Here is a 14,289-nt window from a genome sequence, read left to right as displayed (position 1 = left end):
CAACCCATTCCCATATTAGAACCCCTTTTGGTCCTAACTCAAGCCCAACACCCGTACATGACATAATATTGGTCAACCCGTGCCAACACCCGACCACCTACAAGCCATACCCAAATTATAACCCTTTTTACTCCTAGCACATCCCCAACACCCGTACATGGCGTAATATTAGTGAACACGTGCCAACACCCAACCACCTGCAACCCGTACCCATATTATAACCCCATTGCGTCCTAACCCATGCCTAACACCCGTACATGACCTAATATTAGTCAAGCCATGCCAACACCCGACCAGTTGCAACCCATACCCATATTATAACCCCTTTTGGTCCAAACCCATGCCCAACAGTCGTACATGACCTAATATTGGTCAACCTATGCCAACACCCGACCAAGTGCAACCCATAACCATCTATAACCCCTTTTGGTCCTAACCCATCCCTAACACCCGTAAATGACCTGACAATTATCGACCCGTGCAGCCACCCGACCACATGCAACCCATACCCATATTATAACCCCTTTTGGTCCTAACCCAAGCCCAACACCCGTACATGACCTAATATTGGTCAAATCGTGCCAACCCTCGACCACCTGCAACCCATACCCATATTATAACCCCTTTTGATCATAACCCATGCCCAACACCCGTACACGACATAATATTGGTCAACCCGTGCCAACACCCGACCACCTGCAACCCATTCCCATATTATAAACCCTTTTGGTCCTAACACATGCCCAACACCGGTACATGACGTAATATTGGTCAACCCATGCCAACACCCGATCACCCATTCCCATACCCATTTTATAACCCCTTTTGGTCCTAACCTATGCCCAACACCCATACATGACCTAATATTGGTCAACCCATGGCAACTCCCATCCACCTGCAACCCATACCCATATTATAACCCCTTTTGGTCCTAACCCATGCCCAATACTCGTACATGACATAATATTGGCCAACCCGTACCAACACCCAACCACCTGCAACCCATACCCATAATATAACCCCTTTTGGTCCAAACCCATGCCTAACACCCATAAATGACCTAATATAGGTCAACCTGTGCCAACACCCGACCACATTCAACCATAACCACATTATAACCCCTTTTGGTCCTAACCGATGCCTAACACCTGTAAATGACGTGATAATTGTCAACCCACGCAACCTCTTGACCACATGCAACCCATACCCATATTATAACCCCATTTGGTCCAAACCCATGCCCAACACCCGTACATGACCTAATATTGGTCAACCCGTTCCATGTCTCGACCGTCTGCAACCCATACCCATATGATAACCCCTTTTGGTCCTAACCCATTCCCAACACCCGTACATAACATAATATTGGTCAACCCTTGCCAACACCCGACCACTTGCAACCCATACCCATATTGTAACCGTTTTTGGTCCTAACACATGCCAACACCTATACATGACGTAATATTGGTCAACCCATGCCAACACCCGATCACCCGTTCCCATACCCATTTTATAAACCTTTTTGTTCCTAACGCATGCCCAACACCCGTACATGACCGAATATTGGTCAACCTGTGCCAACTCCCGTCCACCTGCAACCCATACCCATATTATAACCCCTTTTGGTCCTAACCCATGCCCAACACCCGTACATGACATAATATTGGTCAACCCGTGCCAACACCCGACCACCTGCAACCCATACCCATAATATGACCCCTTTCTGTCTAAACCCATGCCCAACACCAGTATATGACCTAATATTGGTCAACCTGTGCCAACACCCGACCACATTCAACCTTAACCATATTATAACCCCTTTTGGTCCTAACCCATGCCTAACACCCGTAAAGGACCTGATAATTGTCAACCCATGCAACCACTCGACCACATGCAACCCATAGCCATATTATAACCCCTTTTGGTCGTAACCCATGCCCAACACTCATACATGACCTAATATTGGTAAACCCGTGCCAAATCCCGACCACCTGCAACCCATACCCATATTATAACCCCTTTTGGTCATAACCCATTCCCAACACCCGTACATGACATAATATAGGTCAACACGTGCCAACACCCGACCACCTACAAGCCATACCCATATCATAACCCCTTTTGGTCCTAGCACATACCCCATACCCATACATGACGTAATATTGGCCAACACGTGCCTACACCCAACCACCTACAACCCATACCCATATTATAACCCCTTTGGGTCCTAACCCATGCCCAACACCCGTACACGACCTAATATTAGTCAACCCGAGCCAACACCTGACCACTTGCAACCCATACTCATATTATAACCCCTTTTGGTCCAAACCCATGCCCAACACCCGTATATGACCTAATATTGTTCAACCTGTGCCAACACCCGACCACATGCAAGCCATAACCATATTATAACCCCTTTTGGTCGTAACCCATCCCTAACACCCGTAAATGACCTGATAATTATCAACCCGTGCAGCCACCCGACCACATGCAACCCATACCCATATTATAACCCCTTTTGGTCCAAACCCATGCCCAAGACCCGTACATGACGTAATATTGGTCAACCCGTGCCAACACCCGATCACCCGTTCCTATACCCATTTTATAACCCCTTTTGGTCCTAACCCATGCCCAACACCGATACATGACCTAATATTGGTAAACCCGTGGCAACTCCCGTCCACTAACAACCCATACCCATATTATAACCCCTTTTGCTCCTAACCCATGCCCAACACCCGTATATGACATAATATTGGTCAACCCGTGCCAACACCTGACCACCTGCAACCCATACCCATAATATAACCCCTTTTGGTCCAAACCCATGCCCAACACCCGTATATGACCTAATATTGGTCAACCTGTGCCAACACCCGACTACGTTCAACCATAACCATATTATAACCCCTTTTGGTCGTAACCCATGCCTAACACCCATAAATGGCCTGATAATTTTCAACCCATGCAACCACTCGACCACACACAACCCATACCCATATTGTAACCCCTTTTGGTCCTAACCCATGTCCAACACCCATACATGACCTAACCTTGTTCAACCCATGTCACAACTGGAAATTTTGTGTCATATAATCTATACATTCAAGCTAATGTGAATCTAAAACTTCAATCAAATACATCATACAAGTACTACAAATAGTCATCAAACAATTGGGAACACTAGAAGTTCTTATTTAGGTCCATTTTGGACTAGAACTTCCTTATTGGACCTAATGGACCAATAAGCTTCCAATTTGTAACACCGTAAATTTCGAGGCAAAATTTTTATTCTGTTTAATCAAATTAATATTAAAACACTTGTTTAAAATCTCATACACATTTGAATTACAACAACATAGTTCCATTTTCACTTAGTAGAAAACCAGGATCCTCCAGAACACAACTCTTTCTTTGGTGTGTACAATCGAGCCGGTGCCATCCCGCGTTACTGAAAGAACCTGAAACAACGTAACATAAAACACTGTAAGCACGAAGCTTAATGAGTTCCCCAATATACACCTTACGCACATACGCCTTTCCAGGCCCTGACCTTCCGGTCCCTGCACAATGCCTTCCGGCCCATGAGATAATCGCCTTCCGGCCCATAACGTGTTGCCTTCCGGCCCTTAGTATATTACCTTCCGGCCCATAACATATTGCCTTCCGGCCCATAACATATTGCCTTCCGGCCCAAAAACATATACAACACATAATACATCTACTCTAACACATAAAGCACATATATCATATATCATACTTGACCTTTCTATCACATAACCCGTTGCCTTCCGGCCCATATAAACATGCATATCACGCGTAGCAACTAAATTTCCATTTATAGCATACATACATAACACATAACATATTCGACCTTCCGGTCACACAGTCAAACCCTTCCGGGTACAGTATAATGAGAAGACTCACCTCGTGGATGCTGGAAGTTAGCAACTGCTGAAATCACTTGCACCTGATCCGCCGAGCTACAAGCTCCCTATAACAATATATCTCTTATTAATACTTTTATCTTCCACGTTAACTGACCCTAAGAAATCACACACAGGTCAACTCTGGTCAACGGTCATCTCGACTGGACTCGGCGAGTGCCCTGGCGACTCGGCGAGTCTAGTCGTCCTCACAAATTCCTGGATGTTCCCTTTTTACTCTTCGAGTATCTCTCTTGACTCGACGAGTTCCTCGTGGAAGAATCGCGGGGCCACCCCGACTCCACTCGCCGAGTCTGAAGAACAACTCGGCGAGTCCCAGCTATTCTTCAAGCTACTCGCCGAGTCTGCTCATCCGACTCGGCGAGTCCATGCCATGCAGTCGATCAAACTGCTTCCTAAGATCAGAATCGTCCCGACCAATCATAGGTCTGGTCCTCCTAAGCTGGTCCATCACAAAAGGCCTTCATTTAGGCGCTCATGCTACACCCCAAGACTCATAATTCCCATGTTAACCTAAGGCATAAGGATTTCAATCCAAAACCTTCACCAATTCCCGAAATGCACAGACCTGGGATCTTCTGGACCTCTAAGGGTCCTAATACAGGGTTATATTCGTTTGGGTAACAAGGTAATAATCCATCTAATCATCAAATGGGTTCCATAAACCCTAAATCCATATACACATCAATCACAGAAGAATGTAATCCGAACTATTACCTGAATGCTGTACCTTCTGTGTCCCCAAACTTCAGAACTCGAATTCCTTGCAGTTCCTTTAGCCAAAACCCTTCTCCTTCTTGCACAACAATTCCTTCAAGGTCACCAATGGCCTTCAAGCTTGCTCTAGATGCCACAGCCGCTTAGGGTTCTTCTCAATCGACCAAAAGACGAGCAATGACGGCCTAAGATCCCTTATATACGACCCAAAACTGAACGGCTAGGGTTTCCGCTGAACAGCGTCGACTCGCCGAGTCCATATCTGGACTCGTCGAGTCCAGTCGCGAACCCGCGACCAAGTCTGCGACCCTACTCGGCGAGTCAGGCTCCAAATCGCCGAGTCCCCCCTTTAAAACACCCCAAAATGTGATTTAACAATACTTTGAGATTTCGGGTTGTTACAATTCTCCCCCACTAGAAACAGACTTCGCCCTCGAAGTCTCACTCTGAAAATAGTTTTGGATGCTGCTCCCGCATCTCACGTTCTGGCTCCCCAGTCACTTCCGATCTCTTCCGAGGTTACCACCGAACCAATACCAGAGGTACCTCCTTGTTCCTCAGAACCTTGATCTTCCGATCCCTGATGGCCACTGGCCTCTCAGCGTAACACAGGCTCGCATCCACCTAATTGTTCTTTAGTGGAACTACTGCTGGCTCCTCGGCTATAGGCCACCCGTCCTCCCTTCGCACCTTCACGAAAAGGCCCAACATATCGGGGCCCCAACTTGCCTCTCTTCCTGAATCGAATCACCCCTTTCCAAGGAGAGACCGTCAGAAGTACGAATTCGCCGACCTGAAACACATGCTTGCAACGGCGTCTGTCCGCATAACTTTCCTGTCAACTCTAGACGATCATTAACCCCTGATTAACCTGCTGCATCTGCTCTGTCGACTCAAGCACGATCTCTGTACTGTCCACCACTCCCTATAACCGAGAATTACCCAAGATGCAACTCTGCTCTAAATCTCAATGATCACTCGACCCCTAAGGGTTAGGAAACCATGAATCACCGGATCCCCGATCCTAAGCCCACTTTATCCATTTCGGAACAACTGAGGGACCCATTCTCAATTCTCAGAGCAACTATCACGAGTTCTCCTCTTGCAATCGCATGCACATGCTGCACTAGCCCCAACATACCTTCTTCTTCCTTTCTCTAGGGAACTCCGCTTGACGACCTTGCCACTACTCCATGTATCGCACAGGTTTCGGATCTGTTCGCAAGGACTCTCGGGTCCATGCGTTACTGTGACAACTGCCAATTCAGGTCATTCTTGGACTCATGCATCTTTATAATAACCATTCATGCACAACATGTCATGACCTAGTAGTATAAATTAGGTCAAAAATCTTGCATAAACTAGGATCCAACTAAGGTCTAGGACTAATATACTTGATACTTACAATTCTAGTAAGTTGCTTAGCTACAATAGGAAATGCCAATACTATAATTAGAATAAAGCTTCAAGCTTTGTTATAATTGAAATAGGGTATAAAACTCTAAAAATAAATTAAAACATTCTAATTATACTTCAACATGTTGTTGAATATCAATCAATGTTCCAAAAACTCTAAACAGCCAAAAATCCAAATTTATAAATCTTAAAGCTTAAAAACTTTATAAAATTTGGCTATAAACTTTCTAATATCAAATTTTATTAATCAAATTATGGATTATACCAATGAAATAGAAATATAAATTACAAGTATTAATCATAATTTATTAGTTAAAAACAAGATTTTTAAATAAATCAAAAATTGCTTAAAGAATCACTTTTATAAAAATTAGATTTTTATAAAAATTAAGGAGGGATTTTTTATAAAAATTTGAATTTAGGAGAGAGGAGGCTTTAATGCCTCAAAAATCTGGCCATCTCCCCTCTCCCCATGCACTCTCTTCCCAAAACTCATGATTAAACTCAAACCCACACTCCACCTCTTCTCTCTTCACTCTTCTCACTTCACTCTCTTCACACACTTCACCCTCTTCCTCTCTCTCTCTAAACTCACGAAATTTCTCTCATTTCTCTGCCAAATTTCAAGACTTTGAAGACCTTGAAGTGTTCTTACTTCTCTCAAGATCATAACCAAGGTAAACAACATCATCTTCTTCCATAGTTTGATGATTCTACTTCTTTTCCTTCTTAGTTTTCTCTTCTTTTAGGATTCTATGCCTTTCCATGGCTAGAAATCTTTATTCTCCCCTTGTGGTTTGTAGATTCTCACCATAACACAATGCATGTGTTTGAAATGGTGAAAATCCGGGATCAAACCCATGCAAGGAGTGAAAAAGATGCACATATGATCATGTGACATCAAAATCTAATATTTCATGTTCTTCTCCATCTCTTTTATGTTCATGCATGACCAAAAGCATTTAAACCATTTCTAGTACATATTGAATCCTCATTCATTCCATGCATGTGTTAGAAATCGGATCTTACCAAAGACATGCATGATGTTCTTGTTGAAATACCCTAATAATGCACACAAGCAAACATGCAATCTGCCAGATTATTTTGTTCGACTTTGAACAGTCATAACTCAGTCATTTTTTAACCAAATCATGATATTCTTTTTGTATTGGTTAGTTCCACGAGTTAACTTTCAAACCCAACTGGTCTTACTGTAAAATATTAAATATCCGATTTTTGGCAGATTTTACAAAAAGGTTGCGCATACAGCTCTTTTTCTGTGATCACTATTTTTATCTTGCTTAAACAATGGTCTTAAACCCAACCATAAATCTTAGGAAAAATACCTTAGAAACTTAACATATCTAGTGAGTTATGGTTGAAATTTCGTGGCTTAAAACCTCACTGAATGGGCTACAAAAATTCATGAACCTCAGCCACATCTACACTTCATGCATTATTGCATGCAACTTTTCTTAAATTGTTTGGAATCATTACCCTCATTTCTCTTCTGAATACATTCTTAACATTTTTACTTTTGAAAGCCCTTGCATGCATGAGATAATCTGGAAAATTTCAAGAGCTTTTGTTATTTATTTGATTTATTAGAATTATTGCTAAAACCAAGGGCATAAATCATATAAAATACTTCCAGAGGTCAATAAATCCTAAATAAATTCATGGATGATACTTATGGGGAATAATGACCCATCACCAAATTTCAGCAATTTTTGTTACTGTTTCATATGATTTCTAATTTTCTTTTATTTAGGACATGATAAATTACAAAACCACTTTTTAGGATGTGAAAATTGTATCTAACAATTTTCGCATACCTTACTTGTGATGGGTGACTCAAGAAAATAATTTCAAGATTTTTCATCATGTCTAGCTATTTTTCCCAATTTTTGGTAATTATAATGGCTTAAAAATGGGAAAAATAGTTCTGATTATCCAAAATTCATGAAAATTTGCCAGGATATCATATTATATAGTAGGAGGTTACATAAAAATTTTGAATATTTTTCTCCACTGTAAACTATTTTTCCCTTATTTTCTAAAGTTAATTGCACTAAAATTCACTTAAATATACATAAATACCCAAAACCAGTTTATTCATTATGAAAACCACTTTTGATATTTTTCCCAAGATATTTATACTGTAAATGATGTTACAAAAATTTATGGTAATTTATTTTAACTGTTTAATAATATTTCTTTAATTAATGACTATTTAAAGGAATAAAACAAGGAAAAATACAAATAACCACTGAAAAATATATTTTATATTTTTCCCAGCCTATTTATGTATAATAACAATTAAATAAAAAGTTTGGGTAATTTTGGAAACTGTTTACTATTTATTTCAATTTTTATTGAAATAAATGCTCAAAAATTATAAAATATAATTAAACAGCTTGGAAATCCATTTTTATAATTTTCCCAGCTTAGTATTGTGTATTAACAGTTAAATAAAAAGTTTGAGAATTTTTATCCCTCGAATGCTATTTTTCGTGAATTTATGTTGTTATTGAGACTTAAAATTTGGAAAATTAACCTTCCAAGGTTGTAATTAATCGCACGACTTGTAAAATTTCAATACATCAGAAAAAGTGTAACAAAATGATATAAATCCAATACTAAAACGTAAATTGGCATTTCCCTATATGTAGAGTTTAGTATATTAGCATTAGATATCGACATGGAAACTCACTAGTGCGTGTGTTTGGTGTCGTAGGATCCCGGTAGTAAGACGTTGGTGCATCCCGAAGGACCGCTTGTGTCTACACAAAACATCGTGAGTATTCACGCACTCCCCTATTTTCGTTTTTTATGTTTTGGGGTGGAAAAGCATGTCCAGAAAAACTATTGTTTGCATGTTGTACTTAAATTGAATTGTATCAAACATGATTGCTATTGTATTGCTATGTTTCTTTATGTATGTCTATGCAACACGGAACATGAGAACTTATCGTACAAAGGCCCTTCCCTTATCTCTAACCATTAACTCTTTGAGCCAATGGTCGTTATGGATAGCGCTATTAGGAATTGACAACTCCTCACTCGCCCGAATCGCTGGAGTGCATGATACCATATTCATCTATGGAACGATAAGCATAGATCTCGATAGGGCTTCAGTCATAGGTTTGGTTGAGACTCATTGTTTGCTCATACACATACAAACTCGTTTCTCGTTATAGCAATAAACTTGTATTCATTAATAGCAATCAACTTGTTTATCATTGAAGCAATGTACTTGTATTTACGAAAAGCCTTATTGTACGCTCGATTTTATAAACTTGTGATACTCACCAACTATTTTCATAGTTGACGCTCGTTTTACATGCTTTTTCAGGAAATAATTAGTAAGTGGATGTAAAGATTCATCATCATAGAGCATGCTGCATCGTGTTGAAGCTATTATGAAGCTATATTTTGAACAATGTTATTTTGAAAAACTTGTATTTTGTTCTTTTGAAGCTATGGGTTGTAAACTTTTAAATACTGCTATGGTGATGTATCTTTATCTTTTGCAATGAAACCGTTATCGCTGTCATACCTTGCGTTTCCGCTTTAGCGGGGTGTGACAGAAGTGGTATCAGAGCTAAAGTTATAGAGAACATCGGTTTTTCTTTAAGAAAACACAACCTATAACTAAAACTTACAAAGAAATTCCTTTTACATCAAACATATTACAAGTATAATTAGGTTGGGAGTTGTATTATTGGACCTTGATTAAACATAGCCTGATCACCTATGTTTAATTAAGAAAAGATTTATACAAAGCTTGAGCTAATTATAATGGGAATATGTTCAACAAAAATATTTGAGAAAACCTTATTTAAAAATTTCAAAAGGTTAATTTTGGTGTGTGTAAGCATTGCATATTATAGGCATGCATTGTCATTTATTTCATATCTCATTGAAACTATGTCACAGTCCACTATGTCAACATCGTCATCTTCCCGCGCTACCGCCTCAGCCGATGAATCCGGCTACGTCACTGTTATCCCTCGACGTAATCCCCCCGCCTCGGTAGAAGAAGACCCATCAGAGGATACGGAAGATACTGGGAACTCGGTGGAGATCAGCAATGACAACGCCCCGAGTCAACGACGCGAGGCATCACCGACATCGGTGTTACCACAGCCACCGCTCTATGGACTTCGCATTCGGAGGACAGCGAGGAAGAGTGTTCCCATTCCAGGAAGGATACCCGCCAGCACAGCAGGACATGGCACGGCAGGACCTAGCAGGGTAGGACCCAGCGATGCAGGACCAAGAGCACCCTCACCTCAGCAAGTTATAGGGATACCTGTCAGACAGCCAGGTATGACCCCGGAGGAGTCCTGGAGATTGCAGTCGATAGCAGCGGGCCAACGTCACAGTCTCGCTGTGATAGCTGGGCATCGAGAAGTTTTGGATGAAGTCTTGGCAGGAATGGAAATCCTGTATCAGCATTCGATGGAGACTGCTGACACTGCTAGTGCTGCTAGACGAGAGGTAGGTCATGCGATGACAGCATATTATGTGTTTGGTGGGCTGTTCCTGATTGTGATGTGATAAGGATGGGAGCATTGACAAAGGAAAGCTCTAGTAGCAAGAGGAAGCCAGCAGATCAGGGAGAGAAGAAGTATGGAGGCAAGTCAGGGAGGAAGTAGAAAGTCTCAAGAAAATTTATGTTAAGAGCCCAGGAGCAAGAACCAGTGAAAACTCAAGGACAAGAAGTGCAGGAGCAAAAGCAGTACTCAGGGCCGCTTCCGAAGTGCAATAAGTGTAACTTCCATCACAAGGGAGCTTGCCCGGTGTGCCAAAACTGTAAGCAAACAGGCCATTACTCGAAGTATTGTAAGGTGAATAAGGAGGGAAAAAGGACATGTTACGAGTGCGGGAGTAATGATCATCTCCGTAGAGCATGTCCTAAACTGAACAATGGACCTGGTAACCATGGACAAGGCCAAGCCAGGCAAAACTTTCAAGGAAATCAAGTTAGACAACCAAGAGGTGTAGCCTTTGTGATTGGTGCAGAAGAAGCTCGTCAGAACCCTGAAGTGATAACAGGTACGTTCCTCCTGAACAACCACTTTGCATCAGTAATATTCGATGCGGGAGCAGATAGGAGTTTTGTTTCTTTAGCATTTAGACCGTTAATTGGCTTGAAATCGGTAAAGATGAGGATTGCATATGCTATTGAACTTGCTGATGGGTATGAAATTAGGGCTAGTGATATAATTCCTGGTTGTACTCTGAATTTAGCTTATAAACTCTTTAGCATTGACCTAATTTCCTATAGAGCTAGGTAGTTTTGATGTGATAGTAGGGATGGATTGGTTATCCAAAAATAGAGCGGACATTGGTTGTTATGAGAAAGTCATCAGAGTGCCTCTCCCTAATGGAGAAACCCTTATCATACACGGTGAGAAGCCAGGAAGAAGTTTAAACATAGTATCAAGCGTGAAGGTTCACAAGTACCTGAAGAGGAATTGTATTGCATTCATGGCCCACGTGCTAGAAAGAGAACTAGAAGCTAAGCAACTCAAGGAGATTCCAGTGGTTCAAAACTATCCCGAAGTATTTCCGGAGGAATTGCCCGGTCTACCCCCTTATAGACAGGTCGAATTTCGGATAGACTTAGTTCCCGGAGCGGCACCGGTAGCAAAAGCACCATATCGCCTTGCACCATCCGAGATGCAAGAACTATCCGGACAACTTCAAGAACTTCTAGACAAAGGGTTTATTCGACCAAGTTCTTCACCTTGGGGAGCCCCAGTGTTATTCGTCAAAAAGAAAGATGGTTCGTTCCGAATGTGCATTGATTACAGAGAATTGAACAAGTTGACAATCAAGAATCGATATCCCCTCCCTAGAATAGATGACTTGTTCGATCAGTTGCAGGGCGCTTCCTACTTCTCAAAAATCGACCTTCGGTCAGGGTATCATCAGCTAAGAATTCACGAAGAGGACATTCACAAGACAGCGTTTAGAACCCGTTATGGACATTATGAATTCTTAGTCATGCCTTTTGGACTAACGAATGCACCCGCTGTATTCATGGATTTGATGAATAGGGTCTATAGACCATACCTAGACAGGTTTATAATTGTCTTTATCGATGACATACTTGTTTACTCGCGGACCAAAGAAGATCACAATAGACATCTAAAGCTAGTGTTGGAGCTGTTGAAGGAACAAAAATTGTATGCCAAGTTCACTAAGTGTGAATTTTGGATTCGGGAAGTACATTTTCTTGGTCATGTGATCGGTGAAAGAGGAATCCATGTAGATCCAGCTAAGATAGAGGCAATCAAGAAATGGGAGGCCCCCAAAACCCCGACAGAAATACGACAATTCCTAGGATTAGCTGGGTACTACAGACGCTTCATTGAGAATTTCTCTAGGATTGCTCAACCATTAACATCTTTGACCCAAAAGGATAGAAAATTTCTCTGGGAAGAGAAACACGAAGAGGCGTTTCAAATCCTGAAAAACAAGCTGTGCAATGCACCAATTCTGGCTTTACCAGAAGGATCAGAGAACTTTGTGGTGTATTGTGATGCGTCTCATCAAGGATTAGGATGTGTGCTAATGCAAAAAGATAGGGTCATTGCATATGCTTCCAGACAACTCAAACCGCACGAGAAGAATTATACCACCCATGATCTAGAACTAGGAGCAATAGTTTTCGCCCTTAAGATATGGAGGCATTATTTGTACGGAACCAAATGCACCATTTATACCGATCACAAAAGCCTTCAGCATATCCTGGATCAGAAAATGTTAAACATGCGGCAGAGAAGATGGGTAGAGTTGTTTAGTGATTATGATTGTGAGATACGATACCACCCAGGAAAGGCTAACGTAGTAGCCGGCGCTCTTAGTAGGAAAGTAAGAGTGAAACCTTCCCGTGTGAGAGCTTTGGGAATGGTAATTCAGACAAGCTTGAAATCTCAAATCATTAATGCCCAGGAGAAAGCGTTATGCAAGGAAAATCTTCCAGGCGAAACTTTACATGGTTTGGAAGAAAGATTTGAAACCAAACCTGATGGAGTTCGTTATTTTAAAGACAGGGTCTGGATTCCAAGGGTTAACAACCTGAGAGACATGGTATTAGAAGAGTCTCATCGATCTAAATACTCCATCCACCCTGGAGCAGATAAGATGTACAAGGATCTTAAAGAGTACTATTGGTGGCCTGGAATGAAAAAGGATATTGCCTTGTACGTCGGGAAGTGTTTGACATGCTCAATAGTCAAAGCTGAACATCAGAAACCTTCCGGGTTGTTGCAACAACCTGAAATTCCCCAATGGAAATGGGAGCAAATATCTATGGATTTCGTTACCAAACTCCCTAGAACTGCTAGAGGTCACGACTCAATTTGGGTCATAGTGGATCGACTGACGAAATCCGCTCACTTTCTCCCTATTCGAGAAGATTTCAAGATGGAAAAATTGGCCCAAATCTACATCGACAAAATTGTTTCTCTGCATGGTGTACCCCTATCTATCATTTCTGATAGAGATAGTCGTTTTACATCTCGATTTTGGTGGATGTTACAGAGGGCACTAGGAACCAAGATAGATTTGAGCACAGCTTACCACCCTCAGACAGATGGGCAAACAGAGAGAACAATACAAACATTGGAAGACATGCTACGAGCGTGTGTCATTGAGTTCAAAGGAAATTGGGATACTCATTTGCCCCTAATTGAGTTTTCCTACAATAACAGTTACCACACGAGTATCCAATGTGCTCCATATGAAGCATTGTATGGACGCAAGTGTCGTTCGCCCTTATGCTGGACAGAAATCGGTGACAGGCAGTTGACTAGAGTCGAACTTATCCAGGAAACATCTGACAAGATTACTATCATCAAAGATAAGCTTAAAGCTGCTAGAGATCGTCAGAAAAGTTATGCGGATAATCGTCGAAAACCATTAGAATTCCAAGTAGGAGACAAGGTACTTTTAAAAGTGTCGCCTTGGAAAGGGCTTGTGCGTTTTGGTAAGAAAGGAAAACTAAGCCCGAGATATGTTGGACCCTTTGAAATCCTTGAAAGGATTGGTCTGGTAGCGTATAAACTCCAATTGCCCCAAGAGTTAAGCGCCATTCACGACACATTCCACGTCTCCAACCTTAAGAAATGTCTAGCCGACGAAACATTGATAGTACCCCTGGAGGAAATTAAGATCAATGATAAGCTGA

This window comes from Lactuca saligna, chromosome 5, assembly GCF_052625555.1.
Source record: "Lactuca saligna cultivar CGN05327 chromosome 5, ASM5262555v1, whole genome shotgun sequence".
Lineage (NCBI taxonomy): Eukaryota > Viridiplantae > Streptophyta > Magnoliopsida > Asterales > Asteraceae > Lactuca > Lactuca saligna.
The sequence above is the reverse complement of the archived record's forward strand: the minus strand, read 5'-3'. Positions refer to the sequence as shown.